Source organism: Diachasmimorpha longicaudata, chromosome 10 (genome assembly GCF_034640455.1).
Source record: "Diachasmimorpha longicaudata isolate KC_UGA_2023 chromosome 10, iyDiaLong2, whole genome shotgun sequence".
Lineage (NCBI taxonomy): Eukaryota > Metazoa > Arthropoda > Insecta > Hymenoptera > Braconidae > Diachasmimorpha > Diachasmimorpha longicaudata.
In genome coordinates this window covers 1036857-1053490 of record NC_087234.1, presented here as the reverse complement: position 1 = coordinate 1053490, position 16634 = coordinate 1036857, and the positions used below count along the sequence as shown (strand labels likewise).

The following is a 16634-nucleotide window of genomic DNA, read 5'->3' as shown; positions in this document are numbered from 1 at the left end:
CCACTTTCGTAACTCTGTGAAAAGAAAATTGCAAAGAGGATAGACCAAAGTAGAGGCTCAGTTCTGGGGGTTTGACTGACGCCAGTTTCTCCACGTTACCGACACGATTTCACCCCCGAGGAGACGGGGCGCCACGAGTCCTACTGGGGTATCTGCATATCGGCCAAGCGGGGGGGCTCCGTTTGTACTTGTTCAACTGTACACAGAATTTTCAAACGGTAAGAGCACCGTTTGAAAATTCTAAAATTCTAAAAAGCTAGACTGTACATGTGGCGCTGGGTCCACATGTACAGCCTAGCTTTGTCTCTCGACAGTTGAATCCCTACACAGCAGTGCTCTCACCGTCTGAAAATTCTGTGTACAGTTGATCATTTGTACAGTTGAACAAGTACGAACGGAGCCCCCCCGCTTGGCCGATATGCTGATACCCCAGTAGGACTCGTGGCGCCCCGTCTCCTCGGGGGTGAAATCGTGTCGGTAACGTGGAGAAACTGGCGTCAGTCAAACCCCCAGAACTGAGCCTCTACTTTGGTCTATCCTCTTTGGAAAATTGACTGAACTTTCGGTTGTGTGGTGTGGCGTTGCGCACCTGGCAGCCAATTTAAATTCCAGTATGTTCCGTTTAATTCCATTAATAATTTAATTATTTTATTCTTATTGATACTGCATAGCTAAACACGTGTGCTCCGGTGGACAATGGCGTCTTTTCTCAAATTCAATAACAGAGTGCTTATTTATGAAATAAATAGGATAAATAATTGGAAACTAAACAGTTGAAAATAACGAACGTAGAAAGGGTGCTAATACAAATATTAGACGCCTGTTGATTTACTGTCGTCGCCATAAACCCATAAATTCAGATGTAAATTTCTTGAGAATGCTCCATCACAAATCCCAACTTGTATTCTTTGTATTAAACCCAAAAACGTCATTTTTTTGCGGGTCACACGCGCATCCCAAATTCTAAAATGTGGATGGGGGTGGGGGTCGTCCAGCCCCTCCCCGCCACTTTTTATTTTTAATGTCTCAAAACATAAGGAAGAAAGAGAATGCGTGCGCAATGTGAAAGAAGCGGGAGTTATAGGACTCACGAAAGGAAAATTTTGAATAGTTAGTTAGTTCAGTTTTTGTTTTTGACGATTTTCTTTTTAGAGATCAGATTTAGCTAAAATCATAGAGTTACAGAGTTTGTAATATTATTAAGTGAACAAATAGTTTAGGTGTTCTCTCAAAGCACACAGTGTTTTCTTCATCAAAGATTAAATAAACCCTCATCCCAATTAACATTGACATTGAGAATTTGTCAATTGTCATTTGGCTTGGACTTCGTTGGATGGCCAATCCGGGCTTCAGCTGGGAAACGTTCCTGCCTCCTTTATTAATTCGGATAAAGGCGCTGTTTTCCTAGTGACATCTGGGAGGACATAACAATTTAAACTGTGGGAATATTTCGACTGCGTCAACGAAGCTAATATTCACATATAATACCACAAGTGCTTCAAAATTATCGAATATTTCCCGATAGATTCGTTGCAAACAAATGAAGGAGTCAAGTTTTTCAGGCTAAAAAATCACGAGTGCGAAGCACAAGTACTGTGCTACTGAAACTTGTTGAAACTGTACTACTGAAACTGTACTACTGAAAAACTTGACGACTTCATTTGTATGCAGGGAACCTAGAGGGAAATATTCTATAATTTTGAAGCTCGAGTGGTATTCAGGGGATTATTTTTCCTATCCAAATTTCGGCCAAGAGAATTGTGCCATGACATGAAAAGAGGTTTATTTGGTTAAGTGTCGTTTGTTTACCAAAATATTCAAAAAATTATCGCATGTAATACCACAAGAGCTCCGAAATTATCGGATATTTCCCGATAGGTTCGTTGCAAACAAATGAACGTGTCAAGTTTTCCAGTTTAAAAATCACGAGCGCGAAGCGCGAGTGATTTTTCTGGAAAACTTGACGAGCTTATTTGTTTGCAGGGAACCTTGAGGGAAATATCAGATAATTTCGAAGTTCGAGTGGTATTCGGGGGATTATTTTTTGCATCCAAATCTTGGCCGATAGAATTGCACCATGAGACATAATTTTCAACGAATTGCCATTTAATCTGTCAGATACAATTGAGGGTTACTTCAACATTTGTTTTTTTTTATATATATCAACATGCAAAATTTCCAGTGAAATTTCCAAGAATATCCGCTGAAATACCGTGTTGACTATACAAAATAACGTCGAATGGTGCAATCCTATTGGCCAAGATTTGGATGGGAAAAATAATCGCTGAAATTCGAGGTAGGCTATACAAAATATCAACAAATGGTGCAATTCTATTGGCTGAAATTTGGGTGGGAAAAATAATCATATACGTTCCATTAAAAGTAATGAAAGATAAAATAATTAAATCTAGATAGTAAGATCTAGTGGTAAATATGGAAGTCATAGGGACCCTATATAGTTATTGGCGGTCTGCGCGACAACTGACTGCTATTTACTATATTATCTCAGATAGCACACGACCCCATACGATATTATTAGCGTTAGCGCTTCTCGCTTTTGAAGTCACGGCGTAACGGATATTATCGCTAGATTTTTCAAATATTTTTTCTCGTCAATTTTTTTAACCAATGACAATGGTCGAAGTTTTGATCGAGTATAGGGGGTATTATATTAAAGGGCTGTCAAATTGTATTTTTGTTAATTTATGCAACAAATAAATATCACATAAATAAACAAAATTACCAGTGATGGTTATTCGGTATATTGCTCTTTATCATCGGTCACAATCCTACTCCCAATGAAGATAATTAGCGGCGATTAGTCGAGGGCTCGATGAAAGAATTACGGTTGAGTATATCCAATTGCAATTTTGGGTGATAGCAGTAATTATCAGTCTCTTGCGTTGTCAGAGAGGATTTTTGGGAGTTTGAGTCAGAATGAAAACTTTCCATTTTTTGAAAAAGTTTTTCGCGACGAGTAGTGAGAAGAAAATAGCATGGCCTTTGAGTCCGTTGACGCGTGATGGAGAAACTCGTGAGGATGTCGTCAACCCGTAGATGGTGCAAAGTGAAAACGAGACTGGAAGTTAGTGGACATGATTATCTGATTCACGCAATGATGAGAGAAATTAATAGGGAGGGGGAGAGGGGGGTATTAGACGCTTCTACTGAGGCTGAGTTGGATTGGATCAATCGTTATTGGAGTTTACATTTCGAATGTTTGTCAAAAATTAATTTTCAGATGGAATGAATAGGTCATTGTACGATTAGTATTTCTTCTATTCTGGTGCTTCCACTTGAGAGTAGAAAACATTTTTATAAGAGAAAATTCTAGGAAGCTTGAGGATGATGTGTGTGCTCTGTTTTCTTGGATATATACAGAGGTGCATGAGTGGGACCATTGTTGATGAGAGACATCAGGTCTAGGGTGTTGTATCCCTTTAGTCTTTTAGTTAGTTCCTTTAAGGAAACGAAGCAGAACAGTTATGCTTTTTCAGCGCAATGAAATAAAATAAAAGAATTAAAACGGGATTCACACGTCTGATCATTTACCCTTTATCCCATTTCCAATAATTGTAAACCGATTTTGAATGAAATTAATGATATCACATGAAGAAAACTCTTACGGACAAGTTCTCATGGGATCAATGATGCTTAGAAGAAATGGATATTGGCAACGAGGTGTGAGAAATCGATTCAATTTTCGCGGGTTACGACGTAATAATTATCAGTTCAAGGGGCAATAGCCGATGATTATGTTAACCCCCAAAGTTTTACCGATAGAACACGTCTGTTGTCATGTGCTCCTCTCTAATTCCAAAGACAATGGAGTAATCTCATTGTTAAATGTAAGAGTAGTCGAAGGTTTTGTAAACAATTAACGAGAACTAACGAGAAAACGGAGGAAGATATTTTTGAAGGAAAATTTTTTAATAAATCCTTCGCTGTATATTTTACCTTGGGGCTCATAATATTAGTGGGATAATCAACAGGTTACGATAAACATTGAACTCATTCTATTGATAACGGCCGAGGCAAACAAGGAATGCGTGAATTGTTTCATGGGAATTTAACCTAATCAAAATTTCCCTCTTTCTTCTCGATCATATTGCCTATTTTTTCAGTAGCTGTATCATCAGATCAGACAATTTTGGTTTTGGCATGCAGTATTCAGTTTACTGATTAGCTAAAAATATATTTTAAGCTGAGTTTATCTTTGTTCGTTAGGGTGGATTAGTTTTTCATCCAATATAACTTGATCTCTGTATCAACCCAGGGTTCATTCACTCGAGCTACCAAATCAATATCACTCGAGATGTGACGTTCTCTCTGAAGTCTCTCCAGGTGTTAGAACTGCGTGAGAAGAAAGTTAATTTTTGAGGGAAACTAATAATCACTTGACACTGACACTGGGTTGCTTAAAACTCTATTTGCTATTTTTTATTGAATACGGCCTTTCCGTACAATGGATACAAAAACTTAAGACTTGCCTCCCAAAAACGAACTGAACTATCGTTTTTGTTTTTCTCGTGAGAGAGTCCGAAGAAAGAGGAGGGAAATCGCAAGACAACAATTATTTTGTCGTTTCTCTGATTGGTGAGCCAAGAACCGTCGAACTCATTGGTGTGATCTATTGATGGCGGGAGTAAAGAGGGTGTGACTTGAAGAACGGCAGAAATTTGACATTTGGGAAGTCCTAAATTTCTGGCCAGATCCTTCTAAAAGTGTGTTCAGCATATGGGTGCTCGTGAAATTGGGCAGTTTCCCACCATAAAATACGGGTTCGGAGGTTCTTGGTCGTCGCGCGATTTTAGGGTTGAGGAAAAAAAAGGTGAATAGCTGGTGGAGACGAAACAATCTCTGACTAGGATTTATTCCTGGTCTATTATAAGAGTTCGCAACCTCTATTATCCTCTTTTCGTGTTGGTTTTCAAATTCTTTTTACCATGTGGGGGACCTTATCAGCTCCACCAACCTTCCCCTCCAATACCATCCACTGCTAACTCTGCGCCACTTCTTCCACCAACTCTCATCCTCCACCCCTAGTCTTTTCCTCAGCACCTTGCAACCCACGATATGATTCAATGCTTCTTCTCCTCTTCCGTAGGCTCTGCAGTCCTTCTTGTTCATGTCCGTTCATCTCCCTACGTATGCATTCTCCCATCTCCACCTTGCCCAATCATTTCTTTATAGTTTAAATGATACATGAAAAATCTGTAGCGAAGTGGTAAACTAGGATAAGTGAATTTTTTTTGAAAATGGGTTTTTTGTTTAAATTGAAGCATAACATTGTTCCGGAGGTCCTCACAAAAGGATTTAGCTGAAAATTAATTTTTGGTGCCAGTATCGAACAAAAATGAGGAGGATAAGTGAAATTATGACAGCGCAAATGAAGATAAGTTGACATATCCTCGGAGGTTGAGTTGCTGGGAAAGGATAAGTTGACTTATCTTAGGATTTTTACACGACTTGCTTCATTGTTTGAAATCAACTTAAAGCGATCCTTGGCGTAGTTCGTTGCGTGCTTGCCTCTGAAACCAAGCCGCTCGAAACAGACCTGGTTCAAATCCAGCACTTGACAATAATTGTCTTTCATGTTGTATGGTGCATTGGCCATATTTAAATGAGATTCCAGTTGTTCCTTGGCATAAGTCTTCTCTAACTCGGTAGTAGCTGATTTCAATTGAATCTGCAATTGATCGCAGGTTCTGCACGTGTCAGTTTTCGGTTCCTTGAATGATAAGCCAAGCGCCTTGATCTTTTGTTCATATCACCATCTCGAAACGGTTTGATCAGGATATGCTTCCTCATACAGTTTAAGGGGTTATTCTCATGTGAACGCCTATATTTTACCACTTTTTCGGAATTTTTTTTTTATGCGACAACAAACTTCAATCATGTTGATTTTTCAATATATTTTTATTTGTATTTTGAAATATACGAAAAAAATTTTTTTTTTCATTTTTTACATTTTTAACATATATATTTTTTAAGTCAAAGTAGTCCCCAACAAAAAAAGGTAGTTCACTGGTCAAGGTGATAGCGGCTGTTCATGTTGTCTGACATAAAAAAATCGAATGGATTATTATTCAGTAGATCTGTGGCTATCGTCCCTACCAAATATAATCAATTTCATTGAAAACAAAAAAAAATATCGAACTTCAAAAAAAAAATCACGAAAATCTCCTTCTTTTTCGTTACAAATCGTTTAAAAAAAATATGAAGATATTGTCGAAAATAAACAATTGTGGTAGGGACGATAACTATAAATAAGTAGAAGAACATATGTAAATTTTAAAGCAATCGGTTGAATACTTTTTCTTGTAGGACCTTGACCGTTTCAGAAAATGATGATTCGAGAAAAACGCGTTTAAAGTTGAAAGCCTGGTAGACAATCGCTTACCACACGTCGGCGACTATGAGCTGTAACTTATCAAATACTATGAATTTCGGTCTGAATTTTTCACAGCATGTTTTCAATAGGTTTTACTGTCAAAATATCAAAAAAAAAAAAATCGATTTTTTGAAGTGCTCACATGAGAATAACCCCTTAAACATCTGAGTCCGGGTCAAGTGAGACGGTAGAAATTTCTTGGAGGTTCTGCTGCGAGAATAGTGCGACTCATAAGCCGGGAAACTCAGTACGTGATTTCTAACTATTGTCCCGGAATCCCCAGCGAATTATTGTTGATTTGTTTGAATAAATTGTCAAGTGCTGAATTTGAATCAGGTCTGTTTCGAGCGGCTTGTTTTCAGAGGCAAGCACGCAACGAACTACGCCAAGGATCGCTTTAAGTTGATTTCAAACAATGAAGCAAGTCGTGTAAAAGTACTAAGATAAGTCAACTTATCCTTTCTCAGCAACTCAACCTCCGAGGATATGTCAACGTATCTTCATTTGCGCTGTCATAATTTCACTTATCCTCCTCATTTTTGTTCGATACTGGAGCCAAAAATTAATTTTCAGCTAAATCCTTTTGTGAGGACCTCCGGAACAATGTTATGCTTCAATTTAAACAAAAAACCTATTTTCAAAAAAAATTCACTTATCCTAGTTTGCCACTTCGCTACAGATATAACATTATATAACCTTTTTATGAACTTCCAGTCCATAAAAATGTTTTTTCAATTTAAAGTATAAACACTCAAAAGCGAATGAGATTAATTTTTGCGTTCTATTTATATCATGAGAAATCCAACGGTTCTTTTACCTGTTGGATTTTTCATGATTTCATTTCACCTGGAAGAACCTGACGGTCGATGAGGTGATGAAACTGACGCATGAGAACTCCAAGGATATCATCGCCTGCGGCTTCAATCCTGAAAAGACGTTTATTTTCTCGGGCACGAGCACATTGGGGACAATCCTAAGTTTTATCAAAATATTATGTCGATCAAGAGCAAGATGACATTCAATCAGGTACAGTGTTAAATCTTATTATTATTACTTGGGATTTCATGAACAAAATCACAATTCATAGTAAGTGATTCATTCTTTACTCTCCCCACTAATTAGAGCAAAGGAATTTTCAGATTCACGAGTAGTACTACAGTCGGCAAGATGTTGTTCCCCGTTTTACAGCCAGCTCCAATCCGGTCCACGACATTCCCCTTCATTTTCAAGGACGAAAAGATTAAGTGCCTCATTCTCTATGTCATCGACCAGAATCCTTACTTCAGGATGACTCGTGATGTTACCCCAACGCTGAGATTCCCCAAGTGCGTTCTCCTCCAGGGTTCCACGACCATAATGTCCGCCAATCACACCACCTCCGCCATTTTTCTAACTGATTCTGCGGTGCAGATCAAGGACCAAATCAATAATTACGCTTTTTCCGGGGGAAGGGTCACTGCCAAGGAGCACTGAAGAGGGGGGGAGGGTAAGAACTGCATGTGGTTGATACATTGTACCAGAGGCCCAAATTTTCTTTCTCGAGGATAATGGAAACCATCTTCTAGAGGAAGAGAAAATATTTTTTTATTTGAAATGTTTCTTAGAAAGTTCGTCTTATAACTTATTCCGCAGTAAAAATGAATCAATATTTAATCAACAAATCCAATCTCTAATAACGAATATAGTTCGCCATCACATTTTCATTAGAAAGATAATTTTCAATTGAACCGGAATTCCAACTAAATTCTCCATAAAATAAAAAATTTTAATTAATTTTCTAATAAATTAATAAAATTATTAAACTTCTTCCCATTCACAAATAACGATCTAACGACCGATTTTTCAATTTTAGAAATACACAAGTGGGGAATTGTTGACTGCAGAGCTTAAAAAGGAATTAATCGAAGTTGTTAAGAAGTTCATGGTTCCACGTGACCTAAACTTTGTTGGATATGGAAAATTGAAATGGTATTTTGTATTTAAATATCAGTTTCAATTTTCAGAGCCGCGCAATAAAATAATTATTTTTGTTTAGCGTGAATCCTTACCTTTAAAGTGCTGGGCACATCTGTTTCATAGAAGGGATTGAGGATCAATACTCAAATAAACTCTCACAGAACTGTACGATATTGAATGTATTTTAGACCATATAAGTATAAGTATAACAATAATGATTATTTATGTGACTAAACAGTAACACATCAAGTTGAATTTGATCTTTCTACAAGATATTCGCGAAATATGAGAGAGAATAATGAATTAACCCAAATATTACCACAATAGCCTGATTAGGGTTATTCACTCTTTCAGCTGCTGACACACTCCAATCAGAACACTAGTTTTAGATTTATATAACTGTTCTTTTAATTTTCCTTCTTGCAATATTTTGTATTTGTTTGTTTTTGTATGAGTCCTCTCTCTTGATCTTGCACTGCAACCGTAACGCGTAATTTTGCAACCCGTCGAAAGGTACCGCACGAGATCATTCGGTTCAAAAACTAACCGCGGGAATAATCACTACGAAGATGTGCGTATTTGTGATTATTTTTCCCACCCAAATTTCAGCCAATAGAATTGCACCATTTGTTGATATTTTGTATAGCCTACCTCGAATTTCAGCGATTATTTTTCCCATCCAAATCTTGGCCAATAGGATTGCACCATTCGACGTTATTTTATATAGTCAACACGGTATTTCAGCGGAAATTCTTGGAAATTTCACTGGAAATTTTGCATGTTGATATATATAAAAAAAAAACAAATGTTGAAGTAACCCTCAATTGTATCTGACAGATTAAATGGCAATTCGTTGAAAATTATGTCTCATGGTGCAATTCTATCGGCCAACATTTGGATGCAAAAAATAATCCCCGGAATACCACTCGAACTTCGAAATTATCTGATATTTCCCTCAAGGTTCCCTACAAACAAATAAGCTTGTCAAGTTTTCCAGAAAAATCACTCGCGCTTCGCGCTCGTGATTTTTAAACTGGAAAACTTGACACGTTCATTTGTTTGCAACGAACCTATCGGGAAATATCCGATAATTTCGGAGCTCTTGTGGTATTATATGCGATAATTTTTTGATAATTTTGATAAACAAACGACACTTAACCAAATAAACCTCTTTTCATGTCATGGCACAATTCTCTTGGCCGAAATTTGGATAGGAAAAATAATCCTCTGAATACCACTCGAGCTTCAAAATTATAGAATATTTCCCTCTAGGTTCCCTGCATACAAATGAAGTCGTCAAGTTTTTCAGGAAAAATCACTCGTGCTTCGCACCTGTGATTTTTTAGCCTGAAAAACTTGACTCCTTCATTTGTTTGCAACGAATCTATCGGGAAATATTCGATAATTTTGAAGCACTTGTGGTATTATATGTGATTATTTTTCCCACCCAAATTTCAGCCAATGGAATTGCACCATTTGTTCATATTTTGTATAGCCTACCTCGAATATCAGCGATAATTTTTTGAATATTTTGGTAAACAAACGACACTTAACCAAATAAACCTCTTTTCATGTCATGGCACAATTCTCTTGGCCGAAATTTGGATAGGAAAAATAATCCCCTGAATACCACTCGAGCTTCAAAATTATAGAATATTTCCCTCTAGGTTCCCTGTATACAAATGAAGTCGTCAAGTTTTTCAGGAAAAATCACTCGTGCTTCGCACTCGTGATTTTTTAGCCTGAAAAACTTGACTCCTTCATTTGTTTGCAACGAATCTATCGGGAAATATTCGATAATTTTGAACCACTTGTGGTATTATATGTGATTATTTTTCCCGATACTTGAAACAAAAGATAAACGCCGGGCAGAATTATGGACTGATTCCGAAATCAGGTACCTCAAGTTTCAAGGAGTTCGCCCCTTGGTGTGATCGTTCGCGATGCTAGGACAAGACTGATTTTTAATTTTGGCAAGGGTCGGAAATGCGTTTGCGGCCAATGCCCGTGTGCGGATGGTTCGATGTTGACGTCGCACTATTTGGGCTTTGCTCATCGCATTCTGTGGATGAGGCCAATGTCCGAAGTTGGGAAATCGAAGCATTTTGCTTGCTCGACTTCGCCAGACATTGTTTAAATATTTAATTTTTAAGAAATAAAATATTATCAAACACAACAACTTCATATTAAACAAAGCTCAACCACAATAAAAAATGAATAATTGATACATGAAGAAAAAATTCAATCGATATTTTTTCCCAACTTATCAGCATGATGTCATACCTTCCGTAATAAATTGACTATTTAATTTCCTAAATTTATAACAATTTCAAATCGTGAGGTACATTCATGCCTTCTCCATACGATTTATTATTATCAATACTTTTTCCATTATGCTATATCGTTTCCGTTATCACATAAAAGTTGAAATGTCGAAATATTTTCATGACTTTGGTCATTTTTATTGAAATCGAGCCAATGAATTAATAATTCCGGTGTACGTAAATATGCCGATTGATATGTCTCTTGATATCCCCATCTAACAGTTGCAAGTATAACAACTACAACTAAATTGGATCTCAAATAGTTATTCAGCTATTATTTCATGATGAAATAGGAGCGGTGGGTTGTTTGGGGTTCGGGAAGTATTCAAGCAGCTACTGCGCACTCCACTATCATTATTAATCGTTTAATGTGCCAAGTCTGCAATTAAAATAATTACCCTATAATTTGAGAAATTTTGAAATTCACTATTTACGGGAGAAATACTGTAGTATAATTTGAAGAATTGAACTGAACAGTGCTGTATAATTTCAGAAACTGAAAGCCTTGTCTATTGAAAATATAAGTTTTCGCAATAATTAATAATAATAATAAATTTTACCGTAAGTCATTTATGAACAGTGAAAACGAATAAGAAACAGTGATATCAAATCATTTCTAAGGAGACCGTTCATCAATGGATTTCCAAAAGGGACCATTTTTCGTCTTGAAATGCATGGGATTATGGAAGCCACAAAATTTATCAAAAATCAAATCTATTCTCTACAATATTTATGCAATTTTATCTATAACCATGATTGGCGCATACTGTCTTTCTCGCTTTATGAATATCGCTCTCTCAGGCCGCAAAAGTATTGGACAATTACTATTTCTCACGCTAATTGGTATTGGTTTAAAGGGTTTTAACTTATTTTTCTGTCGTTCAAAAATTATAAATATTCTGAAAATGATGGAACGGCCTCCTTTCAAATGTCAGACTTCTGAGGAAGGTGGAATTTATCATATCTTCAGCGACGAAATTCGGTAATATTTCAATTTTTGTCAATTCACTCTTCGGATAAAATATTTTAGGGACGAAAAGAAGGAACGAATTAATTTGAGGAATAAAATGGTTTCCTAGAAAATGAAAATCAATTGGGTGCCTGGAATCCCTACGCGTGGAAGATGTGAAACTTCTTAGTGATATGAGAGAATCAAAAGTCAAAGGGAAAAGATAAGAATATGGTGGAGTGAATAACACTTTTGCAAATTGGCATTTTAGCAAATTATTATTATGCAAAGTCCAAATTTGTTATCATCGCTGGTCTCTCACGGTTTAAAAACCATAATATTTACAATTGGATTGTCAGGGAACGCGGGGGAGGGGGGGGTGCAGGAGTCTCATCAGATTTTGGGACAAAAAAGCTTTCAAGAGACAATCGACGGAGGCAATAATCTGTTCAGGGCAGCCCGCTGAAACTCCTGCCCGATAGCTGCCCAGATACTGTCACGTCCTAGGTGGCGCTGATAGCAACCTGCTCGGTCCCGCTTGGGAGTTTGAAGATTTGAATACGCGCCAAAGTCTTTATGCGCATTGGCAAAAAAATAAAGAAAAAACGATAATTCGTTTCCATTTAGTGTATTATAAAAATGAGAACTAAGTGCGTATCTTAGGTATATACATACCATGGTGAAAAAATATATAGAATTTATCTCATTATCTGTTTTCAAAATTATAGGACTGCAAATTACGTTTTAACCATTTTGGCCGTTTTTCTCTTTTGGCGATGAATTTTGTTTTGCTTTCGATTAGAATCCGCGCAGAATTCCTGCAAGCAAACAACCAAGAAACACCGAATAATTTTATACAGTATTTCGATCGCATGTTTTGTGTAAGGGAGAGAAAGCGACGGAACAAGTATAAATGTTCGCAAGGATGTTATCAAAGAGGCATCTGGACTCTTTATGTTTGACAAATTTGTCATCCAGGAACAGAATGAAGCGATAAACCCGAATGTTAGGGTGAAACAAGGGGCCTTTCAGTAAGGAATCAGAAAGTTGAGACTGAGGAAGAATGGGTGAGTCGTCGCTGTACAATAATGCTTTTAGACAGACATTACATGAAATCGTATTCATCACTAATTGCGTTACTTTAACTGTCGTGTAATACATTATGCTGTCATGAATGTGTGGCAAAACACAATCATACTCAGACTGTTCAATCAAGTCTTCTAATCTCCATTCCTCGTGCTTGACAACTCCCTCGATTTTCTTCTTAATTTCTTCTGATAAAGTAGAATTTTGGCGATCTTTATAAATCACTTTCAATTCAGAGAGAGTAATTAGGGGTTTCCCAAGCTCATTTCTCTTCACTGTACAATTCCCCGTCTTTGGGGGTTTTAATGCACTATAGATGGAGAGAATTTTGTATAGTTGCAGAAAGTTGGTGTAGGTGGATGGTCATCACTTCCACCAGTTTCTCGTATACAACCGAAAAATTTCTAGAGTGGAAATAGGAAAAAGAACACCAAACACAAAACGGGAGATGAATTAAGGATTAGTTATGACCATAAACTCCGGAGCAGTGAACGAATCTATAAGCGCTCAAGTTGACCTACAATCTTAATAAAAAAAATGACCTAAAAATTTGGATTGTTCGACACTGGGCGAATCAATCACAGTAAAAGTTAGTGCAAAGCGTGTGAAGCGGAGGAGTAGTGCAAGCTGAAGCGTTAAAGTGTTTATTTTTTGGCCTCAAAAGTTACAAACACAATCGCAAACCTCGAGGCTATCTTGATTCAACCTTTCAGAGAGAACGTCAGAAAATCCACATTTATCAGCGAGATTATTGATAAGCTGTAATGCCGACTGTAATATCACTCGGAGTCCCTGAGCTGTTTGAGGTGCTAAAAATAAGTTCTTGTCAATTTTTCCTTCTTCTACGCTGCTCTTCCAATCATCCAGTTTTTTATGCTCTCCTGAATGATCTGTAAGAAACGAAAGATGAACTTTAGGTAGAATCCTCATGCGTTGATAACTTCATACTTTATAGTCAATGTTGCCTGGTAAAACAGCTTCGATTTCCTCTAAGCGATTTAAAGCATCGAACATGTCATTATTCCATTTGCAGAATCTGGCAGTTGTTTTAGAATCCTATAACTCTTCCACTCCCTTTGAATATGCCTCTAAACCGTAGGCGACTAAATTACTGAAAACCTGAATGAACAATAGTAACTCATTGATTGTTCCTCATTTATAATTGATGCTGACAATGGATAAAAGTCACTTGAGTCGCCAATTTGAGCCTCATCTTTGATGCACTATTCAGGTCCCAATGGTTAACAGTGGGGCGGGGGCAGAATGGTCTCCGATTTAATTTCACTGCCTCTCTATCAACTCGGTGAATACTTTTCAAATGGTCCCACTTGATTAGTTGTTCTTTAGGACCCATCTGAACGATCAAAATTCGGTTTTTTGTTTTACAAATCAAACCATTTGAGGTGGAAAAAATGATGTAAATAAATCACTTGTAGAATTCTCTGGTTATGTAGGAGATTGCGAATAGTTTTAATCAAGTGTGGAGTGTCTGAAAAAATGGACACACGGAGATTCGCATCGAGAGCATGTCCAAAGGAAATCGTTAATTTGTCTCTCCTTCCAGAAAGTCCAAAAGATTTCCAAAATTTCCGATTGGTACTGGCCCCATCAGTTATAACTCCATGTACTATAGCTCCAGCCTTTTCAAGGAATACTGTGGCCTTCAGTATGTGTTGAGCGAGAATCTCGCGTTTTACTGCTCCACGAGATGCACTTCAATGGGTTGGGAGTAGGATTTACTCAATCCTTGAAACATTATAACGAGTCCATGATCAGCACGCTGAGCCAATGTAGTTGCTTCAGGTCCAGTCTCTCCAAAAATCGACCAAGCCCGTCATTGTAAGCGTGTGACAATTCGCGCCAAGGCTTTCCCGAGTGCCCATCTCATCGAGAAGTAATATACCATGTCTGTCCCTATCTTCTCGCTTGGCGAAAGTAGTTTTCAAGACTTCAAACAATTGGGGATCAAATCCACAAGAAGTAGGGATAGCAGAAATACACTTTCTGAGAGTGCAAACATCAGGCACAGGAAGGACTCCGTGGTTGTGGACAAATTAATATCCTTTAGGAGACCTCATATGCAACAACATTTACAGTAAAATCCACTCCTCGCTGTATCGTTGCCTTTGGGGCTATTTTTTTCCACAATTTAAGATTTCTTTTAATGCAATCGCTGTATTCTCGGTAAGTTTTGCACTTTGAACATACTCGCTCAGATTCACGTCTCCATAATTTCCTAATTTGCTTCGAAACGCCTCTAGCTTCTTCCCCAATTCCGATATTTCCTCGTGTGCTCGATTTGTGGCTTTTTTAGCAGTGTGAATTTTTTTACGGAGATCTTTTTTTTCAGCGATACGTCGATACGAATACGTTGTGGATCACCAGACTTCTTGACTGGACGCAGTTGTTGTCTTACCGTGTTTTTAATTCGTTGACAGGAATGACATGCTTTACTTTTGTTGGGCGTGTCAACTAGAAAAGTGCATTTGTTATGACGCCAAATGCCTGTAATGTCCTTGTGAGGCAGACTGCATTTCGATTGATCTAATTCATCGTGCTGAAGAGGGCCGGCGCAAACATTGAGTCCATCAATAGTATTTATCAAAGTTTGGATTTCTTCAATGTGTCTAATCGGTGCATGATCGACATAATCCCAAGGTTGATGTAAGACGTAGAATTGAGGTATTAAATTAGATTTTATTAAAATCGCCTTCTAGATTACTGGTATCACATGGTTTGGGCCGCTTAATGAGTCTTGATTTTCAATAATTTTTGTTACGAAGAAATTGAGCATGAATCAGCTGCCTCATTATTGCAGCATGGCGAAGCACATGCATTTTCCAAAGATCCAAGATTCTCACTATCACTAAAATTTGAAGTTGAAGGGATGTTCAGGGGTAATTCCAAATTCTACTGATTTTCATGGATCGGAACAGCATTAGGTGCATCACTATTGGGGCGTGGAAATGAATTATTAGAGCCCAGTCCCTCATCAACGAGCTCTCCTTTATCAATCACACACCTGCGTTGACTCGAACTAAATCTTCTTGAGCTGGTTGTTTCTTCTGGTATTTCAAATCAAGAGAATTCCAGTCCTCGGTCCAGGGAAAAATGGACGGAACTACTCCTTTTTTGCGCCGTAGAATTTTTAAGCTTGTCTAAGACATATATACCAATTTTTTTCACCCGAATATCACATCATTTGTCATGAGCAAAAATTCTGTAGACATACCTTGCCGAAAACTTGTCCATTTCTAATAACAGCAGCTCTCTCCGTCTAATCTATTTCTTGAGTTCGAAAATGTTTTTCGCACACAGCTCTCCCAGCACTCAAATTATCGCGATTTAATGCGATTCTCCACTCTGCTAATTCTTTTTTCGGAACCGAAAAAAATGTACTTTTTTCGGGATTCGTATTATAAGCCGATTTGTATCCTTGAACCGCACAACATAGCATTATTTTTTGGTCGCAAAAACCACAAAAACAAAAACACAATTTTAGCGAAGATTCAACAGCAGGATTTACCATTGAAACCGAGGGGTGGGGATGAAAATAGCAGGTGAGGGACAGAGCAGATGGCATTTTGCACCATTTAGATCGGTGACAATAGCGGGGAAGCAAAATCCTTATAGACTTTGAGGTGAATTTCAGTAAGCTGGTTCAAGGTAAATTGCGACGTTTATAACTGTGGCCGAGGAGGGCATGGTAACGAGGTTAGAGGACGCCCAGGACGCTGCGATGACGGGTGACGACGAGGTACAGATGAGTCAGAGGCAATCAAATTGTAAGGGGCCGCCTCGTGATGAATAATTGAAGAAAAGTGATAGGAGGGCTTGAATAATCATACGATAAGGAAGAACAAATTATTGGAGGGGGGGGGACGGACAACGGCTACTGAAGATCAAGCATCGAGATAGAGGAATG

At 37.8% G+C, this 16634-nt stretch overlaps 1 long non-coding RNA gene across 1 annotated transcript in view; it reads right to left on the bottom strand.

The window, feature by feature from the left end:
- Positions 1-44: 44 nt before the first annotated feature.
- LOC135166585 (uncharacterized) overlaps positions 45-16634 on the bottom strand; it is a 120201-nt gene continuing 103611 nt past the window's right edge. The window contains exon 4 of the long non-coding RNA XR_010299711.1: positions 45-152. This is a non-coding gene — a long non-coding RNA (uncharacterized LOC135166585). The remainder of the gene's footprint in view (positions 153-16634) is intronic.